This window comes from Ochotona princeps, chromosome 9 (assembly GCF_030435755.1).
Source record: "Ochotona princeps isolate mOchPri1 chromosome 9, mOchPri1.hap1, whole genome shotgun sequence".
Taxonomy (NCBI): domain Eukaryota; kingdom Metazoa; phylum Chordata; class Mammalia; order Lagomorpha; family Ochotonidae; genus Ochotona; species Ochotona princeps.
The window spans coordinates 57,362,943-57,390,654 of NC_080840.1; positions in this window are offsets into that span (position 1 = coordinate 57,362,943).

A 27,712-nucleotide genomic window follows, 5' to 3' on the forward strand; every position below is an offset into this window, starting at 1 on the left:
GCAGAACAGAATGAGACAGAAACCTTCCACCTTCCAAACGAAAGCAGCCTGGACTTGGACCAGGCAAAAGCTGGTCTGCCACTTGGGTAGCAGGGATTGAGTACTTGAGCCATCACCTATTGCTTCATACCCTGTGAATAAGCAGAAAACTGTGGTCTGAAGCAGAGCCAGGACTCAGACTCAGGCACTCTGATTTGGGATGCAGATTCCCAAGTTGTGCAATTCAGTGATCACAACTAACTTGGTATTCAGGAGCATCCAATTTCTCTTAACATCTTTTGCATTGTACTAGATACCTTTATGTATACTGTCTAATAGCTGGAAATATCTTGACAGATACAGTAAGATTTTATTTAAGGAACTTTAAATATTTAAATATATCACTAGGATTCTGAAACAGGTTTCTGTAAAAAAAACAAAAATTAACCATTTATTTAGAAATGTAAACAACCTTATGAAGTTGCTGCCATGCAAATTTGTTTGTGTGATATGTACGGAGAGGTTAGGAACTTGAGATCCAAGATGCAGTTTGTCCTTATCTGCCTTTTGGGAAAATCTGTTGTAATGTGTTCCTGGGACCTCCGTGCTCCAATCATTCCATGTCATTTAGATTTCTTCTTTCAACTGATTTGCATGTGAAACTGATAACAAGTCATTGAATAAATATTTCCTATGTAAGTGGGACTGATTTACCAGGACTTTAGTTTAGGGCTCTCACAGCTAGATTTTACTCAGAAGGCTTGTCATTAATCTTGATTCTGCCATTTTATCCTATAATCTGCAGCCCAGAAAAATTTTCACCCACTTTATTCAAATGCTCCCTCTTTCTTCGTAAGACTTGAATAAACCAACACAGACCAAGACAGAATAAAGACTCACAGAATGGATCTGCTTCCCTTTCCAGTTGACTCCCAAAGGTCATCTCAAGGTAGTGAGTGACACACCTCAGGGCTCAGTTGCCAAAAGACTGAGCCAGGGCACACTTGGCAGAAGGCAGGCTGATGAAGTGGTCACCTGCTGTGGGAAGAGAAATGGGTGGCTACTTCTTGAAGATGGGGTGTGGTGAGTGCAAGAGGTAATCGGGGTTAAGATATTTGGTCAGTGAAATTAAGCAGAAAGAACAGATTGACACTTGACAAATGTCTGAGTATGTTCCAATATGTGCTATTTTTAAGGTAAACTATATGAAAATAGCTTCAAAATATGGAAAACTGATTCACAGACAGAATGGAAGAGAGATAAGTAGAAACATAAACTTAAAAAGTTAGGCCATAATAACAGTGAGTTTATTGGTCTTATTTCTATATGAGTATATACACACATACACATGTATGTGTGTGGGCCGGGGGAAGCTTCGATACCAAAACACCAAGGATGCATCCCTGGTATTTAATCCTCAAGGAACATGATTGCCTTACTCAAGTATAAACCCAAAGGTAAGTTTGATGTCAGAACTGATAAAAGAAGTAACTTTATCTCCAGGTGCCTGAAGTTGTTCTGGTCTTCACTAGGTGCAGAATTCAACCTTCAGGCAAATAAAATGTTTGCAGCTGTCTATGTCTCCTCCAGGCACAGGATCACCTCCCTGTAAAGATAACGGACATTGCTTTATGTGCTTCAGGAAAAAACTGAAGACTAAAGTCTTAGAAGTCTCTTCCTCCACCTTATTGTCCCACATCAATCTCACACTCACTTGCAAAGCAATCATTGGCAAAGGAAATGGTACCCCTTCCCTTTGGAGTGAAAAACCCACCTTTAGCTCTATAATTTGTTGTCCTGAAGTACCCATTCAGCTGCATGACAACATTACCAGCTGTTTAAGGAGAGATGTAATTTTCCACTGCACATTTTAGACTTACACTTGAGAATATTTGAATAAAATATTTTGTAGTGATGCTCTTTCTACAGAAAGAGGAAAAAAGCAGGCATTCCTCATCAACAAATATTGCTTTCTCTTATAATATACTTAAATGTTTTTATTATGGAAATGCTATAGCTCCCTTTGGAAGTTTTTAAATATTGAAAAAAGTATTAAAACAAAAATGATATGCAATTTCTCACCTTCATGAACATTCTGAAAAGCTTTTGCTATTCTGTTTTCTATGATTATTCATTTATCACAAAGGTTGCTAATAACAGAAATTCATTTTGAGCTGAGGTAGACAAAAAATGTAAAACACACTAGGGATATATCAGAGAACACAAGCCAAGCTGAACTGTATGTGGATCTAAGACTGGATATTGCAATGGTAACTGAAGGAGTAAAGTTTCCATCATTCATTTTTTTATCTTTAAGTATTGAATGTTGGCTCATTTATCTGAAATACAGAGCAAGGCAAGACATACACATAATCAGAGCCAATTCCCATCTGCTGGTTCACTCCTCAAATGCCGTCCAGGAGTGGGGCTAGCTCAAGCTAAATCCAGGAGCCAGGCACGCAACACAAATCTCCCACACACATTGCTGGAATCCAACTATTTTAGCAATCTCTTACTGCTTTGCAAGATACACATGAGCAGGAAGCTGAAATAAGGATTAGAATAGGAACTCCAACCCAGGCACACTGCTCAAGGACACCGACATTGTAGCAGCTGGCTTAACTGGTAGGCCAATTGCCTGCTCTTCTTTCTTTGATTTTACAGCCTTGCTTTCTTCACATTGGCAAGTCAGGAGTTAAACTGATCTTCTAGAGGTCCATCTTCTTCTTTCTTAAGGAAAAAAATCTCAGGTTCATAGGGGAGACTGTTTTATTGGGCCTACACCAAGAACTTATGTTTAGCCACAGGAAATGAGTATGGTCACTGAAGACCTGGCTTTCAGTGTAGGTGGGAGGATATTTATCACAGAGAATCATTGTACCCACTTATCATGCTGGTACTACTACACTACTACTATTATTATAGAGGTACAAGACACACATGTTCATGTCAAAGTCATTGAGAAAATCTTAAATACAAGATTTTGTAATCTGTATTTAGAAAAATAGTTCCAAGCGTTCAAAAGCATTCCAATATGGATAACTGCTTTGATTGGCAGGATAATATTCCTAGTATTGCACATACCATATCTTTATTGTCCAGCAATTGAAGGGTATGTGTCTAGATCATTCTAATGCTTAAACAGAAAACTTGTCCTAACCTTTTTCCTTCATATTTGATTATATCATAAATGGATCAATAGTGAAAATACTGGGGTCATGAGACTTTTTGAAAACTCTTGAAGCACATTGCCAAATTACTTTCCAGAAAGGTTGTTCCAAATTACATTTCTTCCAGAAATGTCTGAGAGCTCTCATTTTGTGGAGTCAGCCTCTGATTATATGGTTCCTAACCTTCAGTGAACCATGTCATCATATTAGGTACTGCAGAATTCCCCAACGTTGCTTGCTTTCTACATTCTGTGTAGTGGTTAGGAATTTTATGTTGCAGACTCCCTTTCCTGAAAGCTTGGAACCATCAAGTGTTACGCTATCTAAAGCCTTTGGAATTTTGCTCCAGTCACTGCATTTATAGGAGATAGTTTAGAGCTCTGGGATTCAAAATCTTCTTTAAAAAATAGATTTTCACAGATCTAACAATTTTAAAATACTGTTTTTTAAAAATGAAACATTTTCTTCATTTTCACATTGAATAATATTCTATATATGCCAGATTACATTTTTGTATGTCTGTCAAGATACATTTATAACAGCTACTTCTTAGCTGTTATGAATAATGTTGAAATAAACATGATAGTGGCAAAAACTTCTTAACATCCCAATTTCAAAGCTTTTGGACATGTGCCCCAGGATAGAGTTGCAGGATTCTGTGTTAGATTTTTGAGGAACCACCCTTCTGTTCTCCACGCTGGCACTATGATTCTACAATCCCATTAACTGTATGAGACTCCACATCCTCACCAACACCAGCTATATATATATTTTTGGTAGCTATTCTAACACATTGGAGATTACTAGTGATCCTGCTTATCTGAAATATTTAAATTAATCCAACATGTAAAAGCAGAAAATACATTGACAATTACCCAAGGATGGCTGAGGGAAAAATGGTGAGTTGCTCAATGGATATAAAATTGAAATTATCCAAGATGATTAAATTCTAGAAATTTGATCTACAACATCATGCCTCTAGTTAACAGCATTGTGTTGTGTGCACTTAAAAATGCTTAAGCAGAACCCTGCGTGGGGGCCTAGCGGCTAAAGCCCTTGCCTTGAACGCTCCGGGAACCCATATGGGTGCCGGTTCTAATCCCAGCAGCTCCACTTCCCATCCAGCTCCCTGTTTGTGGCCTGGGAAGCAGTCGAGGATGGCCCAAAGCCTTGGATTTCTGCACCCACGTGGGAGACCTGGAGGAAGTTCCAGGACTCTGGCTTCGGATCGGCACGGCACCAGCCGTTGTGGTCACTTGGGGAATGAATCATTGGAAGGATGATCTTCCTCTCTATCTCTCCTCTCTGTATATCTGACTTTGTAATAAAAATAAATAAATCTTAAAAAAATGCTTACGCAGAGTAGATGTCATGTTAACTGTTCTTATTACACAGAAGAAACAAAGGGACACAAGAAAAGTTAGAGGTAATTGATATGCTTATCATCTTGATTGTGATGAAGGTACCACAAGTGCATGTATATATACAAATTCACCAAATTGTATTAAACATGTAAAGTTTTAAAGCAATAAATTGTATTTTGATAAGGATACAGAAAACGTATTGCTAAAAATGAAATAGCAAGTGAAAAACTAAGCCATTATCAAAATGTAAAAAACAAAACGAGTAAGGATGTTTGGCCCAATGACACTCTGAGAATGCTTGTATCTCTGAGTGCTTGGGTTCTAGTCTAGGCTCCACTTAGATTCCAACTTCCTGCCAGTGTCCACAATGAAGGACAGCAGGTGATAACTCCAGTAATTGATCCCTTAGCATAGGTCTGAAATTGGAAAGTGAACCAGCAAATAAAAGATTCTCTCTCTCTCTCTCTCTCTCTCTCTCTCTCTCTGTGTGTGTTTGTGTTTCTCTCCCTCTCTCTTCCTCCACTTCCTCCCTCCCTCCCTCCCTTCCTCTTCCTTCCAAAAAATGCCAATATGTTATACAAACATGTGTTTTGTCTAGCTGTGACCACAATTTTGTAACCGCCAGTCTTGAGCCATATGAACTTAGAAATACAATCATCTGCTGTGGTCTTTAGGTGATTTTATGACCTCAGCTACTGTCTGGCAGAAATATGTAATTCTTTCCAGAATAGGTAAAAGGTGGAAATTACACAAATAAGAAGCTGATTGCTTAAACATTTTAATAGGGAATGCATTTGTCTGTAAGTAGCAAGATCCCTGGAAATGGAGCATCTCCATTTAAACAGGAAGTTTAGAGTTTCACGAAAAATTAAATAGAATTAAGAGAGAAGCTTATTTTTAGTGCAAAAATATGTTATTGTATTCAAAAAGCTCACACAAAGTGGGTATGATGTGAAAAAATAATTATGAATGTATTTCAAAATATCAGCACCAAAGTAAACTTGTATTTTAATTCCATCTTCCTAGAAACTTTTGGAGGCCCCTTTGGATAACAGAAAAGATCATTTCTACCCTGGGCAAGGCTACCTCTCTAAAAACAGCAATTGTGATCACATGCTTCTGTACAGCGCATCCTCCATAAATGCGTAAGGACCTGAAATAGTGTGCTCATTGGCTTCACTGCTCAGTTCCAGCAAGCCTGGTTTCTGTGCTGTTTTATAATGTATCACTTCAGCATGTAGATGAGTTCCAGATAAGACATCAATTTGTGATGCTCAGCTCTAAAAATAGCGCTATGGCCTCGTCAGTGTTGCCCTTTAGATTCTATTTCCTTTTCACTCCACAGTCAGCTGAGTTCCCGGATTGTCATAAATCTGATTACAAAAACAAGATCCTGTGTCTAGAAAGGAAAAGTGGCTTTGTGTTGGAAAGCAGTGGGCATGACTCTTTTGACTGACTGGCTTCTTTCCTCAGGGAATTTCAGTGCTCTATCTGTCATCAGGGTAATGCCACACATTACATGTGAGACTGTTGGACTCCAAGACTTCCAAGGACTTTTTGGGTATCTGTCATTCCCAAAATGCAAGGAAGCAAAGCCATTTTAGGCACAGTCTCAGGTGTCACCAGTGAACACTATAATCTGGATGTGGTTTGTTACCTGAGGGCCCAGGTGTTAGAAGTTTGGTCCCAGTGTGGCAATGTAGGACAGATGGAACTTTCAAGAGGCAAGGTGTAGTGGGGGATTCCATGTCAACTGAAGTATGATCTTGATAAAAAAAGATTGTGGGAGTCCAGCTTTGCCTCTTTGCCTGGTTTTCTGTTTCTAGAGAGAAACTCCTTCCTCCTGTAGGCCAGGATTATCATGTACCATGGTGAGATGCAGCTTACAGGGGACTGTAAAGAGTTGAGCCAATGCAGGTGTCATGCTCTTGGACTTCCAGAACTGTTTGCTAAATAAGTCTTTGCCTTTATAAAATTAGCTGCATCAGATATTTCATTACAGTGATCAGAAGCCAACTAAGACACTTCATTCTCTAACGCACCCTCATTATACCAGCACTGGGGGTGCTATCATCTGTCCTTAGTATGAGGGAGGGACAACACTGGAAGAGAAACAAATATCGAAGCACTTTCTCGCCATCTGCACTTACATTACAACCCTTTCTCTCCCCATGGCTAACACATTTTATGCTTTTCAGAGACACTAATGTTAGTCATTCACAGGCCAGTTCTTGGTGATGGAATGTTGCTTGCTTCTTGCAACATTTCATCTTCTGTGGGTTTGGATACTGGAGTACAGAGTTTAATCTACATGGTTAAATAGAGGTATAACACAGATGCCAGCAGGTACACAGTCAGAATCAGACAAGAATAACACATAGCAGGGTTTTAACCCAGGACTATGTCTTACACCTTGTTGTATTTCTAGGGAGTCTTCTCTGACTTTTTCCTTCTATTCCTTGTGTGATTCCTAATACACAAATAAGTGACAAATACATATTAAAGGGATGAATGATTCAGGACTGTCTTCACTGATCATGCTTCCTGATTTGTCTTTCACCAATATGCTTCAGAATATAGACCTAGCAACACTCTTCAGAGTCAGCCTTGCATCTGTCCTGTAAAGGGTTGGATGCTATGCAATGTACATAATACTCTTCTGTTCTAGAAATATGTTTTATTGATTATTTATTTATCTATTTATTTCTTATCTATTTATTTTGAAAGACAGAGTAACCAATGGGGAGAGAGAGAGAAAGAGAGAGAGAGAGAATATAGATGTTTCATTTGCTGAATCACTCCCCAAATGACTGTAACAGCCAAGTTTGGGCCAAGCCAAAGCCGACATCCCAGGACTCAATCCAGGTCTTCCACATGGGTGCAGGTGCCTGTGTGCTTGGGCCACTTCTGCTTGTTTCAGAGACACATTAGGAGAAAACTGGGTTGGAAGCAGGGGAACTTGGACTTGAACCATGCTCTGATACGGAATGCTCACACTGTAGCCCCCCACACCACAGTGCTAGCACCAAAAATATTTTTAAATGAATTAGCTTCACATACTTGAATGAGCTTTGAAAAACTCAAGGTAAGTATCATCCAAGCTATTAACAGGCTATCCCTAAGACAACATGTACTACTTATTTTGCATGCTTATATATTTCTGTAAATTATGGTTTTCATGAACAGTTCATGCTTTCAAATGGACCTTTCAGTAAACAGGATAAAACAACACATGTTTTAAGTAATTAGGTTTCATTTACTTATATTCATTTCATAATGATCAAATCATCTCCTCTTGGATAAAACTTATTAGCCTTCAATTCATCAGCAAATTCTTCATTGCATCAAGGTGAGCAATCCTTGAAGTGACTCATGTGGGGTGACCTATGAATATTTTGTACCAATTTGTGCAAGATTTAAGTGCAGTGGGTTATGTATAATAACATTCTAGAGCTACAAACTATTAGATGGTTTCAATTTCAAGAAACGTAAATACAATAAGGACATCGCAGGAAAATTAGATCATTTGTAATGATGCAGAGTTGAAAGGCCTTTGAAAGTAATGTAATCTAGCCTTCCCTCCCAGACTGCAGTCTCTATGAATCAGCCTCCAAGGGCTTCCAGAGAGTGGAACATGGAGACTCCAGTAGGAGTGCTCTCCATGGTTATGCAATTCAATAAAGAAAATGCCCTTTAGACCCTGAGCTGCAACTCACCTTTCAGAACATAGAAAGAAACACCTTCTGATTTCATGATATGAATAGAACATGGATATTGGGTTGAGTAGACAGAAGGACTTGGTCAGCAAGTGGTTGGGACAAATTTATTTCAAATACGTTTAAGTCTTTCACTTCCTTAATCAGTTAAAGAAAAAATTTAAATGGACTTTAGATGACAAAAAAGAAAGGAAAAGGTTCTCTGGTCTTACAGAAATGCCATACTTTGTACAGAAAAAAACAAAAATATTTCTTAGGTGACTTATATGTGGTCATGACAAGAACACAAGCAATATTCTGATGTGAAAATGACCTGATGATAAAGTGTGTGTGTGTGCATGCCTGTGTGTAGACTGCACAGATGTCCCCCAACCTGACCCAGCATTCTCAAGGCTGGGTTCAGTCAAGAACAAGTCCTGTGCTAGCAACAGAAGATGATCTGAGTCAGTGGGATATGATGAAGACTTCACCAAAATGTCTAGCCAAGACATTGTGTCTCTACAGGACTCATTAGTGTCACCATGCGAATTATAATCCAATTAATAAGCATGTGATCTTTTAACCTTTCCTTGTTTTGCATCTGAACTTCATAACAGGATAGAATAGAAATAGCTAATTCCCTGCCACTCCAAAAAAATGTAACTGTTTTCTCTTCACTTTGAAATGCATACCTACCATCTCCATCACTTAGTGGTTAATGGAGTTAGTTTCCAGAACAAAAGCTGTAAACAGAGAAAGGATAAGATTCATGAGACATGGGAGTATATTTTTAAGTAAACAATTAGGAGTCATTTGGAATTCTTTAAAAAGAAGAAAATAAAATTCCCTCTATACACTGAGGAGGTAGAATGTAGACGTATGTTTGGAAGAAAAGAGAAGATTATTAATAAATCAGGGTCTACTGGCTTTTGAGATCACCCTGAAAAGGAGAAAAAAGTATTCTTCAGAATTAGTAAAGATTGAGGGATTTCTAAATATTAAAAATGGCACCATGCTATATTAATTTCTGCACTTCCTATAGCAAATATTCACAAACTCAGTGGCTTAAAAACAAAATAAATTATCTCACAGATCTGCAGGTTACATGTTGTCAGGATACCATGCTTCCTGCAAGTTCAAAGACAGAACAATTTGCCATTTCCGGCCTTGAAAAAAATCCATGGTCTTTGTATCTCCATCCACCTTCAAAGACAGAGATATACAATTGAAACTTACATTGTGTCACTCTCCTCCCTCTTCCACATTTAAGTGCAACTATGATTATATCATGCTCACAAGGATAATTCAGGCTCCTCTCCCCATTTCAAGATCAGCTAATAAACAGCCTTGATTCTATCTTTAATTCTCTCAATCGTGCAAGTCAACACAATCACAGATTCTGGCACAGGTATCCTTGAGAAACCATTACTCTATCTACTGTAAATGAGAATTTGAGGAAACTTGGGTATATGAATTTTTTAACTAGGAAAAATCAAAGATTAAAATATTTTCCCAAAAGGAGAATGAATGAATGAGCATGAAATCTTTTAAAGTCCAGCAAAAGAATACAGCCTGCATCAACTTTGGTCAATATTGGCTGTCTTCCATATCAGAGACTGTCAATATCAGACTTCCATAATACAAAGAAAGATCATTGTTTATGCAATTGTTCAGCTTCTTACTTACATTTATTGGCCTAATTTTTTTTCTCTTAAATTTCAAATAACATGAAAAGACAACTGTGTATTTGATTCATAGCTATATCCTTTATAGCTAATTTATACACTGGATATTGAATAAATCTTTATATAATAACGTAAACAAATCTACTGGCAGCTTGACACTTCCAAACTTATACCAGTTCAAATGATTTTACTAGTAATGGGTCACTCTCACTTCCGCAATCAGTTAAGACTCAGAGCAGAGTTTCAGAGGGCCACCTAAACTCAACAAGACTGTGATCCTTACTTATTCCCTTGGCCTCCTGTTCTGGATTGCTCCTTAACTTTACTGGGCATCTTGAAAGCTGCCAGGATGTTGTTTTCTTTCGTGTCTTTTACCTCAGTTCTCTCAACAGATGCTCTGATGTCAATGCCATGGGTTGGAGATTTTTCTCCCAAAAACATCACACAGCTGGTCTTCAAAATAGATTGTGTTTTGTTGGTAGCTCTATTGGGATATAATTAAGTTATAACACACCCCCCCCAAAAAAAAACTGCACAGATCTAAAGAAAAAAAATTTGATGGATTTGACATTTTTCTCCATAAGTGAAACTATCATTATCATCAAGGTAGTAAGCATATCCATCACTTCCAGATGTTTCATTTCATCCCTGTCAGTTTCCTATCTCTTGTTTCACTTCATGGTCAAAAGAACACTTACACACACACACACACACACACACACACACACACCACAGAACACAACACAATATCCTGTCTGTTATAATTTTAAGCATGCTGTTGTTAAGAACAGGAACAATGTTGAACAACAAATCTTACATATCCTACTTGAAGGGCAATATCTTCCTCCCTCCAGAGTCAGTAAATGGTCCTATTAACCAAGCACTGCCTGTCCTGTTTCTGGAGCATCCATTCCAACCCATTCCCCCACTCCACTAGGCTCACCTATTTTTCTTGACTGGGTGAAGTCATCATGGAGGAGTGGAGGTTAAAATGATTCTAGAGTGGCCTTTGTGAGCAATGCTTCATCAACAATAGTCACTTACTTCATATTAAATTCCAGCCACAATATTAAGTGTGATCTGGTCATGACCCTCACAATTCCAATCACAGTAGACTTGGATTACGTAATTCTGAGCTAAATATTTCCTTTTGAACATGAAGTTGGCTCTTGTGATTCATCGAGATCATGGCACTGTCTAAGGGTTATTTTTCCTTTTGAAATGATAAATTTGTGCTGATATGTCTAATTTCTCTTGTGCTTAGTAGGAAAAAAATAGACCATGGACTTGAGTCAAGAGTATATTTTAATAATAAAAAGAGCCTTAAGAATTGAAATAATTTATGATACTAAAAAGCAATGTTTATTTAATCTTTCTTTTTAGAGATATATTTATTTTACTTAAGAATCAGAGTCAGAAAATAGAGAAACACAGAGAGAAAACCCTCATCCACTGGTTCACTACCCAAATGGCCATAATGGTCAGAGCTGAGTTGGTCCAAAGCTGAGAGCCAGCAACTTCTTCCAGGTTTCCCACATGGGTGCAATGGCCCAAGCATTAGGGCCATCCTCTGCTCTTCTACCAGACCAATAGTAGGAGGCTGATCAGAAGTGGAGCAGTCAGTAGAACCAGCACCCATATTGGATGCTAGCCCCTCAAAAAAGAAATTAAAACAATTATCCATCAACACATTATGGCTGTCTAAATGAGGAAGCATCATAAATTATAAGAGACTGAAATATTTACATAGAAGCTTTAAATATCTCTCAGTAATTAATATATCAGTAACTGAAAAACAAAATTTCAGAGAACAGTGTTTGTTATATCAGAGAGTGATATTAGGGTTGTATTTTTTCACAGAAATCTAATATACTTTTAGAAGAAAAACATTAAGTCCTAAGAAGTGCAACTACCTGATGAAAATATGGGAGATCTTCAAAAAGTTAATGCAAGTATTATTTTTAAAGGCATGTATTTCAAGACTAGGATCACTGAAATAGATTTACCTTTTAATTCCATTTTTCATTAACTTTGCAAAGTTCTCTCATGCATATAAAATAGGTAGGGAAAGTTTCACCTTGCAGTAGTCAAAGAAATGCACATTTCACAAAATGAAGTAGCATTTTGCTTCTTTAATTCTTCAGTGGGTGAGTCAATCAGCTTTGAATAAACAAGCACATGCCAGGAGATGACAATTTGGTTACTAATACTGCAGTAATAGTTCAGTTTCACAAGGGGAAATGACTCAAACAGTGGGAAAGAAAGAGTACCAACAACAACAACAAAAGGAGCAAATCTACCTGGAACAGGGAATAATTTCAGAAATGCTTCACATCATTAATGAGACTGCTGCTAAGGATTTTGTACAAATGGACCATCTTATATGCTGCAAATGGGAGCAGAAATTGTTACCACCCCTTTGAAAAGCAATTTGTCAAATTATTTTAAGAGCTCTAAAAATATTCACACGCTTTGACCCAGTTATTATTCTTCTGGTCGTCTAGTCAAAAGCAAGGATTTTATGTCCAGAAAAAAAATTTACAGACTATGATTTCCATAATACCATTTCCATTTCTTATGAAGAACAAACAATTAAGAAAAACTCAAATAGCTAAATTAGAGGAAAAATTACAGTTATTTAACATAACAAAATATTATATAGCTATTAAAGATAATTTTTATGACAAGTATGATATTGGACAAATACTTGGACTGTAGAATTGTATATATACCAAAAAAAAAGATGCTTAAAAAATTGACAAACAAAAATATTTGCCGAAGTAGTGTTTGGACAAGCAGTTGCAATAAGGATATTATTGTTCTTAATAATTTACTTACTTTAAAATACTAATAAGATTGTTCCTTCTTTCCCATTGATTCTGGGTTCAGCCATGTGATTCACTTTGATGAATAGAATGTGGAGAGCCCCACCACTCACCCAATTGCAGTGGAGAATTTAAATGCAGTTGCATAGATAGACTTGGCCTCTTGCACTTCAGCCATCTACACTGAGAACGGCATGTCTCAATCAGGCACTGCTTCTCAAGGCTGCATCACAATAAGATGACAGGCCCATCTCTAGACCACCTATATTCATATATGGGAATGAATGTGATACGTTGTTAGAGTTTTATAATTGTTACTTCAGCAAAAGCTAACTAATACAGAAATTAGTATGACTGAATTTTTGGAGTATTATATTTTCTGAAATTTCTTCACAAGTTTTCAAAGATAAACATGTGCCTCTGCCTAAAATCTGAGAACAACTCTAATGGGAAATAAAATAATTATTTTCAAATAAGAGGGAAACCATTCAAGATGTCAAGGGAAATTATCGTGGCTTATTCTGAGCATTTACAAACAGTTCAATTCTATTAAATAGCCTTTTCACTCTTCAATCTAGTTTAATTTTTATTTTTATTTATTTGTGCTTTTTTTATTTTTGCTTTTCTTAGTGGAAACGAGGGGGAAAATCAGGAGGAATGGAGGATTGGGAATGATTGGTGAAGATCCAGCGTCAAGAACAAAATCTATTCTCTGAAGTACGTTCTTGACATTACAAGCTCATTCTTATTCTTCCCAATTAATGTTCTTATCATGGCTTGAGGGTAATGGGAATCAGCTCTGCCATTACATGCTGGTGATGAGTACTGAGGCTTTGTTGACACAGGTGACAGCCAACAGCCACTAATACAAGTGAGCCCATAACAGCAAACAGTGCTCAAAATGCTCTTGGAGCTGATAGTTTTCACTTTATTCTAATCTTTATTCAAGACTCAAGAGTAAGAGTCTGTCAATAAATTTACTGTTGGTAATAAGATGCCTAAAATAGTACAGAGGAGGGACAGACACATATGCAGCCTATCACGTAAAATACCATTTGAACACCTGCATTGGGTATCAAAAGACCTGGGTTCTAGTTCTGGTTCTGCTCCAAATTGCAGTACCCCATGCTCAAAAAGTTCAATCCCTGCTACTCACATGGGGGACCCAAACTTAATTCCTTGATCCTTGCACTGGTCAAGCCGGTTCCTGGCATTTTGATAAGAATCTATAGGTGTGACAACAAACGGCTAAATACTAAAATGAAATAGACACGAGACAGCTGAATGGTACCTTATAGCCATTTTAAGGTATATAGCAGCCGGTCCTGTATATAAACTAAAATAGAAATGTCAATGAGCTAATCAGAGGTTGTGGTTAGGACTTGCTTTTTTTTTTTTTAACATACTGGTTACTCAAAACCATGTCAATTTCATAATGTTACAAATTGCTGTTGATGTTATATTGGGACTCTTAATTGACTGGGATGATATTCTACCAGCTCTAACTTCGGACCAGAAATGGTCTCCCCAAGAAACTGTTCAACCCATCTGGACAATAAGTAGCTGGACTCTATGTTTGGTATATGTTTGCAAGGAAAGAATCTTGATTGAATTTGAACTGTAATACTGCACCAAGGTGGAGGAATCCACCAGGGGGGAGGCTTGGGGAGGGGTGGAGGGATTCCCAGAGCCTATGAAACTGTCACATAATGCAAAATAATTAATAAAAAATATATAATAAAAAAGAATCTATAGGTGTGAAATCTGTCATTCTCTGTCTCTCTTGTTCTGTGTTTTACTACCTTTCAAATAAATAATAAAATTTATTTTAAGTACATTGAAGGATAGTTTTATCTCACAGAAAAAAGAGCTGGATAACTTGAGAGCCATGCTTTGGTCTTGGATCTAGGAAACACAATGATAAATATACTACTAAGTTGTTGGCAAGCCTATTATTGTGTCATCAGTCTATTATAATGTGATACTAATGAGTATTGGAATGTATGCAATTACTTAACAAGATGTTATTTAGCATCTGCTTTGCCTCAAGCCTTCTTTAAGGGGCCAGTGATGCAACAATGAATGAGACCAACTTAACTTCTACCTTCCCAGACCCATCCAAGAATGTTATAACCCTATCATTCATCAGCAACATAGTCCAACAGGAAAGTCGTCTGATTCAAGAGAGGGTAAGAAAGACTGGTACAGTAGAAAAACAGGGACAAATTAACTGGAATAAAAAGAAAATAAGGAAGGCTTCTAGAGAAAGTAAAGTACTAATTTTATTTCCAAAGGATCAACAGAAATTATCTAGGACAACAAGGGCCTATAGACCCCCTGGTGGGGAATGGTCCAGGAACAGTGAACAACATTTTTTTTAACTTCGTTTTCACAGGCTCTGGGATTCCTCCAACCCCTCCCCGTACCCTCCCCCCTTGGTGGATTTCTCCACCTTGTTGCAGTAGTACAATTCATATCCAGTTATGATTCCTTCATTGTGGGCATGGACCATACAGAGAGCCCATCATCTTATTGTCCAGACAAATTCAACAGTTTCATTGGGAGACCATCCTTGGTCTGAAAGTAGAGCAGGCAGAATATTTTCCCCTCCTATGAAAAGCCACTACATAACTTCAACAACAATTTACATCATGAAGTTAATTGACATGGTATTGAGTGACCAATATATTAGAAAATGCAAGTTCTTAACAACATCCTGTGACTACTTCATTGATGGTTCAATTTTAGTTTATACACAACGGGCTGCTTTGAACCTTAAAATGGATGTAGGGTACTATTCAGCTGTCTTGTGTCTATTTTCATTTTTATATTTAGCAGCTTATAGTATTCAAGCATGATTGCTACTGAACTTCACAAAGTTTAGGGTAGTTCAAACAGGCTTCTAACTCTAACATGCCATATGGTAACAACTGAGGAGCAGAACAGTTTTAGGATGGGTGTGCAGAGAAATCTCCAATACCTTAGTGAGGAGTAACTTATCTTTGTGTCCTACCTAGTAAGGTATATAGGAGTCCAAGCTGACTTTTTCCTGTCTATTCTGAGCTTTCTTTCTTGGTCTCTGTCTATCTGATCTAATTTTGAGGGGCTCCAGAGCAACCCTGATGATCATTGTAGTAGAGGGTGGGGAGCCAAAATTGGAACTAAGTAAGGACCAGAGAAAGCTCCTCTCCGAAGTCCCAAAGGAAGTTTACTGTTCTGTTGTTCCAATGACATTGGATCCTGCGAGGAAGGATTTGGGCTTCTTCCATCCCATGTGAGAGATCTGATAGGGAATGGCTGACCTCACAGTTTTTGGTCTATGAGGGCACTCCAAGTCCCTGTGGTCTCCTTGGCAGTTGAGATACAACCCTTGATATCCATACTGATAGTCCTTAGTGGTATACCAGAAGTCTCTGGGGTTAAGATACCAGCCTCCTCCTGTTCTTCTGTTCCACTCTGGGGTCACCACCACCACCACCACCTGCTCTGTGCATATGACCGCCTGTTAAGAGGCTGTCAGGATCGCTCTTGGATCCCATTGCAAGTGCACCCAGCTATGTGAAGCAATTACCGATGGACTTAAGGGGAGACATAGATGCAAATACAATCATCCCAGGAGACCTCAACAACCCATTAACATCAACAGACAAATCAACAGTGAATAACATTTTTTAAATTAATTATTATGCATTATGTGACAGTTTCATAGGCTCTGGGAATCCCCCCACCTCTCCCCCTCCCCTCCCCCCTGGTGGATTCCTCCACCTTGGTGCAGTATTACAGTTCAAATTCAATCAAGATTCTTTCCTTGCAAACATATACCAAACATAGAGTCCAGCTACTTATTGTCCAGATGGGTTGAACAGTTTCTTGAGGAGTCCATTTCTGGTCCGAAGTTAGAGCTGGTAGAATATCATCCCAGTCAATTAAGAGTCCCAATATAACATCAACAGCAATTTGTAACATTATGGAATTGACATGGTTTTGCGTAACCAGTATGTTAAAAAAAAAAAACAAAAAACAAGTTCTTAACCACAACCTACGATTTGCTCATTGACATTTCAATTTTAGTTTGTATACAGGACCGGCTGCTATATACCTTAAAATGGCTATAAGGTACCATTCAGCTGTCTCGTGTCTATTTCATTTTAGTATTTAGCCATTTGTTGTGTTGAAGTATAATTTTACTGATCTTGGCAGATTTTAGGATAATCTAGACTGGCTTGTAACTCTAACAAGACATTTTGTCAACAATTAAGGTGCAGAACATTTTTTTTTGGGGGGGTGTGCAGGAAAGTCCCCAACACCACGGTGAAGAGTGACTAATCTTCGTGTCCCACCCAGTGAGGCATGAGCAAATCCATGCCAGCTCTTTCCTGTCAGATTCCAAGCACTACTTTTTGTTGTTTGTCTATTTATTTTAGGTTTTTTTAGTTTGTATGATTGTAAAGCAGGGCAAAACACATGCATCAGTGCAAAATAAAGAAGTTTGGTGTGAATATGAGTGAAGAAAGATTAATAGAGATAACTTGGGTGATTGCCAGGGTATGTATTACTTGTTTTAAGAATAATGAATTACAAAAAGAAGGGTTTCAGATAAAGAATTAGATATTCTGATTACTGCACTCTGTGCCACGGCCATCAGGAATCTAGAAATGGGACCAGTGCCATGCATAGTTGGCTAAGTCTCCTTCTGTGGGGCCAACTTTCCATTTGGGCATCAGTTTGAGTCCTAGCTGCTCCACTTTCAATATACCCTGGGAAAGCAATGGAAAATGGCTCAAGTTCTTAGGCCTCTACACTCACTTGGGAGACGAGAAGAAGCTCCTTGTTCTTGGCTTCTGACTGGCTCCACTCCAGCCATTGTGATGAGCTGGAGCATTCTCTCTCTCTCTCTCTCTCTCTCTCTCTCTCTCTCTCTCTCGCTGCATCTCTATAACATTTCAAATTTAAAAAACATCTTTTAAAAATCCAAGACAGATATTCAGAAAAATAGAATGATCAGGGAATATTAAGAGGGAGTGATTTCAAAAGACATTTAGGGGAGTGGATTCAAAACATGTGGAGAAGTGTGCTTTGTGGCACAATAAGTTAAGCCAGTGCTTAGCATCTGTATCCCAAAGCAGACTGCTGTTTTGAGTCCCAGCTGCTCCATTTCTGATCCAGATTCCTGCTAATGCATCCTGGGAGACAGTAAAGGATGCCACAAGTGTTTGAGTTCTTGCCTCCCAAAAATCTGGAGACCTGGATGAATTTTTGTGTTTCTGGCTTCAGTGTGGCCCAGCCCTGACTCAACATTAAAGGCATTCGAAGAGTGAACCAGTGGATTAGAGATTGTCTCTTTCTGTCTCTCCTGAACCCCCATAATTCTAAAGTCCAAGGAGATAAAAGCAAAATAAATAATTGAAGACCTACTGGGAGAACTATCCAATGAAATTATTGGACTCATCCAAATCACTCTTCTTATTCCATTGCCACACCCCCTATTTATTATGCTGAAATCTACCTTCCTAATACCTCTTTTTTAACTGTGAAAAAATATCTACTTTATTTAGATAATTAATTTTCTTATTGTCCATTAGTCAGGCACATTTCTAGTTGCACACTTTATTACTTTCTTAGTCAATTTAAGTTATTATCTCAATTCTGGTAAAGTTTTATGCTTTGGTAAGATTATCTGATTTGTAAGGCCAAAGGTCTATTCCCTCTGTGGGAAACTCAGCAAAGTCACCCTATCCTGACAATTATTCCAGGAGAAACTGCCTTCCATACTACATCACCAGGTATCACTTAAACCTCTATCTGCTTCAGTGAGACACTGAGGCATTTTCAGTTTTAGTTCTTTGTAGTTCAGGATGCAAAAGAAGCACTAGTGGCAGCATTAACCAATGAAGGAAAAATCTTACTGGAGTAAGATAATAGAAAATTGAACTTTCCCCCAAATTTTTCATGCTTTCAGTCATGCCATATAGCCACCAATACTGCACAGAGAAGAGAAATGTTAGTTGTAAACTATGTGTAGAGAGTGGTAAGGATTTCTCAGGCAAGCAGTACAGAAATCTCAGAAGAGAATATTTATGATTTCCCAAAGCCTTTCTCCAGTTTTTGTAAGCTAAAGAAATCATAATCCTACAAATTTAATTTTTTTGAATTGCAAGTAACAATGCTATTTGAGATATTGTTACTTGTTGAAAACTCACTTTCACTAACATGCTGTTACATATATTTCATCATTACTGGTTTCACAAAAACAAATCCTTCTACATTAGTAGCTCTCATTATTCTCTCAATACAGCATGAACATTTCTCTCAAATGATTGTTATCATTTTCAATTACATAATTGTCAAATGATTTCAATAATAGCGCATTTTGCTCACCACCATATTCTCAGTGTCCAGTGTCTGGTATGCTTCAGTAAACATTTGTAGATTGGTTTGACAGGAGATTGATTGTATGAGTTAGCAAGTTGAATTATAATAGAATCAGTCTGTGGCTTTATGATAACACATATTTCTGCCTGTACATGTTTTGTAGCTGATTCTGATGGATGCTATCCTGCTTCCTCACAGTAACACAGACACAGCGAATAAAAGCCACAGTTCAAAGAAGAACTGAACTAGCTCCACTGTTTCAATGCCTGATGCAAACAAGTTACCTAACCTCTCTGTCCAAGGCTTTTCACTTAAAAAATTGGGACAATAAAAAATATCACCTCATTGATTCAATATAGGATTTAAAGTCCTTGATGGAGTGTTTGGCATGTGGAAAGTATTACAAAAATGTTGGTTGTAAATATTATGTAATTGAAAATGCATAAGCATTTCTAATTCCTAGGACTTAAAATTTCAATTTTACAGTCATCAACAACAGTCTTCTGCCACTCACAACTGAATGCTACCTGACATTAATGTGCAAAACTGGGGATGCATTTCAAGAAGAGTGGGATCAGGCCATTCTAGCGACAGGTCAGGAGCTTACATGAGAATAAACAGGAAAAGGAAGAGAGAATGGCAGCACCCTGGCAAGGGCACCCAAGCATTCCTTGGAGGACTTGTGTCTCTTGGGGATTCAGCTCTCTGAAAAACTCCAGAAAAGTTATAATTTTGTACCTTTCCTGGATTTTTCTCATTGCCTCAGTGTGGTGGCAGCCTCCTCTCTACAGCTTTCTACATACTATTCAGAAGCAGAACTATCCATTTGTCTACTAAACTTTCTGTGCTCCTACACCTTCCCCTTTTACCTAGAGCTGAAAGAAACTCCTTTGAAGAAACTTGGGAGAGTCCTTGAAGACACTCCTTGGGACTGTCAGGATTCCATGGCATCAGAACACCTGAGTCTGATGCATGGTATTGCTGTCTTAGATATTGCCACATTGGTGTCCTGGCACTGTGGTCATCCTCCTATGCTCAACTACTTCAGGAAACCCCCACAACTCTTCTGTGTCTTTCCTTCCCTGTACCATGAATTCAGTATCCTGAAGTTTGCAAGGATCCCCCACCTGGAGGCCTGACACACAGAGAAATACCTGGCTCCACTTTCCTTGTTCTCTTTGTCTACCCAATCCAAAGGAAGCTCAGACATCTTTTCAGTTGTGTTGAGTCCTTTGCTATGCCTCTTTCTCCACCCCAACACCTCACCTAGAAATCAGAGAGTATGGAAACCTTTCTAGCTATACTTTCCCCTGCCTGGTGCACCATAGCCTGGCTCCCTGTGATGGTCTCTGGGAAGATAATGGCTTTCATAAACTGCAATGAGTATGGGTAGTGGGGATGATATTCCAAAAGTTATTCTCATTTCTTAGTAACAAATTCTGTTACTAACATCCTATAGCTCTTCAATTCCCAAACTGCGGGAATTTCCCCACACAAGAAAATGATGCAAGGCTTAAACTAAAATCAAGAAACATGACAGCGTTCTTATGTTGAAATTCCTGATAAGGCTTGGAGAAAGGAACCTTTGAAACAATCAATAACTTAACAACTGTGTTTTCAGCTAAAGCCTTGAAGCATCTCTATGACTGGATAATATCATTCATTGTCAGGGAAGCTCCCTGTGGTATCACACCTCTGTCCTTATTTGTCCCTGGTGCGCCACCATCTAGCACAGCTGACAGCATTCTCTCATGCTTTATTCATCCCAGAGAAACCATTACACACTTCATCTCTTCCTTCCAATAGAACCATGCAGCCCACACCTGCCTACTTTCCAAGGGATGCTTTTCTCTGCTAGGCTCTGTATTACTAACTCACATCCCCATCACATGTAGGCCCTTGCTCCCTCATCTGCCTATACCTTCACTCTTTTGCATTGTCATTCAAGTTCTTTCTAGAGATTCTTCCTCATTAACATAGTGTTTTGCCCTAGTATGTCTTTTTGAAAGAAACCAAATTCTGTGGATCTCAATTGCCTGCTAGCACCTGTTCCAGTTATTGCTTTTGTAGTAGACAACTATGCATACCTGGTATTTTCACCTACCAATTTTTCATTACAAGATGAAGACATTGGGGATCTCTCAGAAAAGAATTTTGAAGAAAATCATAATGAAACTCTTCAAACACAATGCAAAACAAATGCAAGAATTTAAGGAGTAAATAGCAAAGAAGATGCAAATTTTATAACACAATGAAATTGAAATGCTTAAAGAGAAGAATTCACTACAACAAACTAAAAATATAAAGAAAAGCGTCAGTAATTGAGTGAGGCAGAAGAAAGAATTTCAGAACTGGAAAATACCTCATTTGAAATATCTCATTTGAAATTTCACAATCAGAAACATGGAAGAGGAACTGAGTAAAGCTAAGAAAATCATCGAAGAATTAAATGACCCCATCAAAAGGTCAAACATAGGATCATAGAGTTCCTGAAGGCAAGGAAAGAGAAGCTTGTTTAAATATATATCAATTAAATAATCAGTAAGAACTTCCAGAACATGATGAAAGAAAGGAAAACCCAAATACAAGAAGGGAAGTGAACCTGAAATATAATTAATTAGAAGCAATCCTCATACATCACACAATAATTAAGCTCTTTTCAGTTAACGTGAAGAAGAGATACTTAAATATACACCTAAGAAAAGTCAACTAACTTACAGAGGCACACCAGTCAGTCTCACAGCTGACTTCTCAGAGCAAATCCTAAAAGGGAAAAACAAAAACATCACAATAAAAACATAAAAGAAACCTAAATCAAAAATGAGAAACTCAGTGCTAAACTGGCAGAACCAAATCAGTACCTGTTGATAGTAACCCTGAATATAAATAGCCTAAACACATCAATCCAATTACGTAGATCAAAAAACAGGACCCATTCCCCCCTTGAACTTTATTGAAATTTGATAGCAAAACTATCATTAGAAATAGAGACTTTTATTCAAAATACTGTGACATGCAAAAATGATTGGAGAGGAAAAGGAATTTCACAAAAAATAAAGATTAACCGAATGAGCTCACTGCTAGACTATCAGAAAAATAAAACTTTCCAGCAGTCTCTCTGTGGACTTCAGATTGTAGGAGACAATTCCAACTTGACTCATATCAAAGAGAGGAAGGCAGGAGACATTCAACTGTAAAGGCATCTTCAACAAGTATTCTCAGCCTTATTTTCTGAAGGATGTCAGGAAAATCAGGCACTAGCTTTCCCTTCTTCTTTTCCTCCTTTTTCCCTGCTTCTCTCCTTCCTTCCTAACAACTTTGCAGAAATGGACAAAATCGTCAGTGGCAGGGGAAATTGTTTGAATCGAAAACATCTCCATTTTTATATTCCAGTTTGTTTATTTGAAGTACTCTTCCATCCCAAAAGGATTCAACTAATAAATTATTAATTCCCCCAGCACCATCCTGTGGGACAGCTGAGTTGAAGCACAGCTTCTGTTCTCATCAGTCTTTTGTAAGAAACAAATGTTACCAAAGGGTAGCTCTGTGTGATTATAGAAGGGAAAGTACCTTTGTTCTGATGTGTTGCATGTTTTTAACTGGGCTTAGTTTTATCATATCACTACAATGATCTTTGCCTTTGAAAAATCTGTTGAGTTCATAGCATGTTGTGACTGCTTAAAATAAAACAACTTAAATCAAAGGAATGTTTCTTTTTTTTCCCTTCTCCTCCAAAGAAACTTAAAAATATCTAAGAAATGTTGAAAGGAGTACTTTCAGTTATATAATAATCTTAGAAGAGATTCTTAGATTATTTGAAAGAAAATTCTTAGATTATTTGAAAGAAAATTACTCAAATAACTTCCTCAAAGAGAAAGGTTTCCCTTTGTAATAATTATGGAAACCATAAGAATTCCATTCTAATGTATTTCTCCCACTGGTACTTCTTTTCGTTCTTAATGTACAGGTAACAACTTACTGTCTTTACCACCCTGTGGATATGGTCATTGTCAAACTACTGCAGTTTCTCAATAGGATACCATAAGTTAACAAAGAGACCATGATTAATAGAGCCCTCAAGGTCAAGGTATCCAATTGGTGACGGTTGTCATTATTCAATTAATTAAAAATAAACAGCTTTAAAACTATTTTTGACATAGCAGTTTAGTATACCAATACTATCCCAGCATTATATTTTATATACCTTATGTGGAACAAATGTAATTTTGTTATGTATGCTTAGTACTAACAAACAAGCATGTGTGTGTGTGTGGTGTTCTGTAAAAGTAATTAAATACTGACTGCTTTATTTCAAGCTCAGCCCCTACTGCTGATGTGAAAACTGTATTAATAGAGTTAGTATTGGCTTAATCTGTTCAAGAGTCCTTGATGCATCATAGTCTTTAAATAGGAAGGCCACAGGCTCTGGACACAAAGCCAGTATACACAGCTCTCAGTCCATTTGTAAATGCAGGCATGCTTCTAAACATAACAGGTCTGCTGTGACAAGGGTGAAATAAAACCCCTTTTCTATTTGCTATTTTTTGGTGTTTTTGAGTAAGAAAGTCTTGAGTTCAGATCCTTTTACTCACTAATTGTTGATTTCAAGCTGTTACTGAAACCTTGATATTAACATTCCTCCTTGGAAGAGCTGGATGATAATTCTCAACACACAAAGATGTTAAAGTTACATAAATTTTGTATCAAACACCCACATACTGGTGGCACACAGTAGGCAGTCACAATTGCTGTTGTTATGAATTCAATGAATCATGGAGGATTTAAGTTTGAAAGGCCCATTAATTAACTGAACAAATCAAATTGCACCATTATTTCCAACCACCTCTAATCCCCCTACCCAGGCTAAAAATTCCTTCTCCTTCGGAGGCCAGCACACATTAATAAATACAGACCCAGATACCCAAGAGAGAAAAGTTTTGATTCAGAGCATTTTCCAACTCTAGAGTAAAAATAATCTTACTAGTGCCAATTTTAACTGTCCAATGTGATATCACTGGCTGCTGATTTCGAAAGAGATGACATCAATTTGGTATTCCAGGCTTAAATGTGCATGTTCTAGCACATTTCTGTCTCCAATTCATCACGAAGGTGTCACTCTTGTTTTTTTAAGGCAAGTCATTCTGATCACCAGACTTCTTGATTCTGTTACCACATTTGAAATTTTAAGTAAAATCTAACGAAACTCATATGTCTACCTCCATGACCTGGTGCCAACTTTGCCATTTACAATCACTGAGTTTCTTTGCAAGGATCTAAATGACTTTGTACCTTCCTAATCTTCATAATCATGTCACACAGAATGTTCCTGTCCCAGCCCCTCAATCTACTTCTTAAGTATCTTTTCTGTTTATCCTTTAGGTTTCAGCTGAAGCAGTTGTTCTGCAGAAATATTTTCCCTGAGCTTTTGTTTACTACGGAGGCACAGTGTCTTTCTCTGTTGTGTGCTCTCACACACTCAGGGTTCTTTCTTAGAGTACGTTTTCCACTCTATTGTCCTAGATGTCATGGCTCGGGTACTATCAAAGGCCCACAATGTTTAAATTCTTCAAGACTAAGGATTGCATCTCTTTTCCCCAGTACCTAAACTGTCCTTGGCAAAGAGTGGATTCTCAATAAAGAATAATTAAACCTAGTCATGTATAGATTAAATAATTCGTTTTTACCTATTACACTTGGTTGTATATATATGCCTGTTAGATTCACCTGGATTTCATTGAATGTCCATTGTGTTGCCAGGACTGTGTTAAGCACGCAAGAGAAATTTAAAACTCCACAAAATGTTTAATGTTACTAATTACTAATTCATTCAGTAGGTTGATTATTCAGTATTTACAATACATGATATTTTTTGCTTTTGGACTTAGACTATTAATTGTATGGTTTAATTATGAGCCCAAAATCAGCTGAGCAACAAGATGAATTATAATTTCTTCAGTATATTTTAAATAAACTGTTTGTGTAGAAAATTGTTAAGAATAAAGGACATGCTGAAAATAAGTGGTCTCAATTCACTTAATACCGGTACAAAAATTAAGTTTTCTGTGTGTGTTCTATAAGATTTAGAGAATCAGAAATAGTCTCTTCTTTGATCCATGGGAAAATGATTTGTTCAATTTAGCAAGGATATTTACAAATTTTATGATAAAACTGAGCACAGATGGTCAGAGAACAAAAGTGATGAAGATGGAGAGTATAATGGGAGGAATTGAAATTGCTAAGTTGGGAAGGGTTTGCATTTAGGGCCAAATGCAGCATAGAAGCAAATGCATCAGTACAGAGACACATTTATCAGCCTAAAACATGCCCATTGTGTGGCTGCCTCCCACTTGACTCTACCGTTCATTGGTAGTTGGTGGAATTGGCTGTAACCTCTTATTTGTTTATTTTTGGATGTGAAAATCTGTGCCCAATGCCCCAAAGTTCCTCTGGGTATGCCAACCATATCAATTAGCACTCAAAGACAAAGGACAAAGGAAACAAGACAATAAATGACGAAAGACTCAGATCTTCTTCCTCCACAGTGGAACTTCCAATCAATATGGAGGAACTGAAAATGAGAACGAAGGTCAGTCATCTGGCCAAGACCCAGAGGTCATTTCCTGACTCTTTGTACAATAGATCCATAGACGCACAGGGGCAGGTAAAGCAAATCATACTGAGAACTTCATACTATTTTTTGCATTTTTGTTCAGATGAATTCAGATCAACAGAAGTATTCTTTGAGGGAAAACACAGTTAAGATTAAGTAGATAGCATGTTTATAAGATGATAGAAAACATTTTGCATGTATATGCTCTTTTAGCATTCACACAAACAGCATTTCCATATGAAGTAGCATACAAAACAAATTGAAATACACTAGCTATAAACTAATTAAAACTGAAATATAGTGTCAAAGATTGTCATGTTTCAAGTTAATTTCAGTATGATGGAAACAATAAATTAATCACATAGGATGTGATTTTCAGTATTGATTTTAATCCAAAATTTAGATATGTGAAGTAACAAGTTACTGAGTAGTATCTGACTTAGAATATTATTAACTGATAACTTGAAACTTTATTTACCCAACTCTATAAACCAAGATCAAGAGCTATGAACTTCATAGAATTTCATTCTGGGTCTGGGTATCATGCACTCTCATGTTAGAGTGACTTAAAAAAATTTACATTAAGTAAAATGCGCAGAAAAATGTTCCTATCACCAGGACAACAGTTGTTTTGTTTGTTTGCTTGCTTGTTTTTGCCTTTATTATCCTTTTATTTTCTCACTATTTTCAATATTATAGCTAGAACACATAGTCTATCCTATTTTTTGAAAAGAAGCTTTTCATTATCTGAAGATATTAGGCCTAATAACTTAGCACATTTCATTTCAAATTTTGACTGCCTTTTTTATAGACTGCAATCCTGGACTCATTATTTTAACATTCTAGCCAGAGAGCAGATGGACTAAAGGCATCGCATTTCCATTATGAACACTAACATATATTATCAACATTTAGAGAAAGTTGTTGAGACTATTATGAGTTTACTTTCAGTTTCTTTTGTTTTAACCTCTCTACACTTTTATTCAGGTAACTGTTTAATTAAGAGCTATTATCAATGATTTTAGTGCTAATTCCCATCTGTTTTCCCACACCTAGTCCAAAGTGAATGATGACATCTTGAGACAAAAAAACAGAAATTTCTAGTTGTCACTGAGAAGTGATGTACTCAGTCTTCTTGTCACTGTTAGTTTTTCTTTGCTTTTAATGAAACAAAAATTCAAACACGCACAAATAAACCAAGCAATAAAATCAAATTTACTCATTACCCAATTCTAAGAATGATTCACTTCGTTCCTTATTTTCTTTTTTGTTCCACCCTTAACTTCCCACTGTATTATTATCGTGTTTTGTTTAGAATTATTTTGGCACCATTTTTAAAATTAATACACGGACTATCCGATACCACCTGTGGCTGGTGTGGATACAAGCTTTCTACCATTATAAACTGGAGTGCAAGCATTTTCAGATGTACAAAAGACAACGCTATGTCATCTGGATTTAGTTTATAATGAGCTAGGCACTGTAATTCCTTCTAAAGATAAGAACTGCAGATAACAATTTTGAAACCAAAATCATTGTTTCTTTACATCGACTGCTTTTTACTTAGCTCAGTATTCCTCCCAACACCCACTTTTGTTTTTCCTGTTGTTCCAGGCACACTATGCCCTGACCAGGATTAACAAATGATCCGCATTGTCTAAAGACTCTATCTCAATGGTAATTAAAAAATGCAGACACATTACATGTGGGCCTTGTGACAGAGGACCTGGTCAGCTTCAAGTTATTATTCCCTACAAGAAAAACAGAGTCTGAAGATAAAGTAATGCAGAATATAAAGAGAACAATGTCAGCTGAACATTTGAATACCCAGACGTCTTTGAGTACTTCTGAACTTACAGATATATAAACCAGTAAATTAATTTTGTTGATTAGGCAAATTCACATTGTGGTTCTACCATTTACACCAGAAAGCATCCTACAGCAAATATTCCCTAACATTTCACAGGTGACCAATCATAAATACTGTATCACAAATTTATTCTCATTTAGCT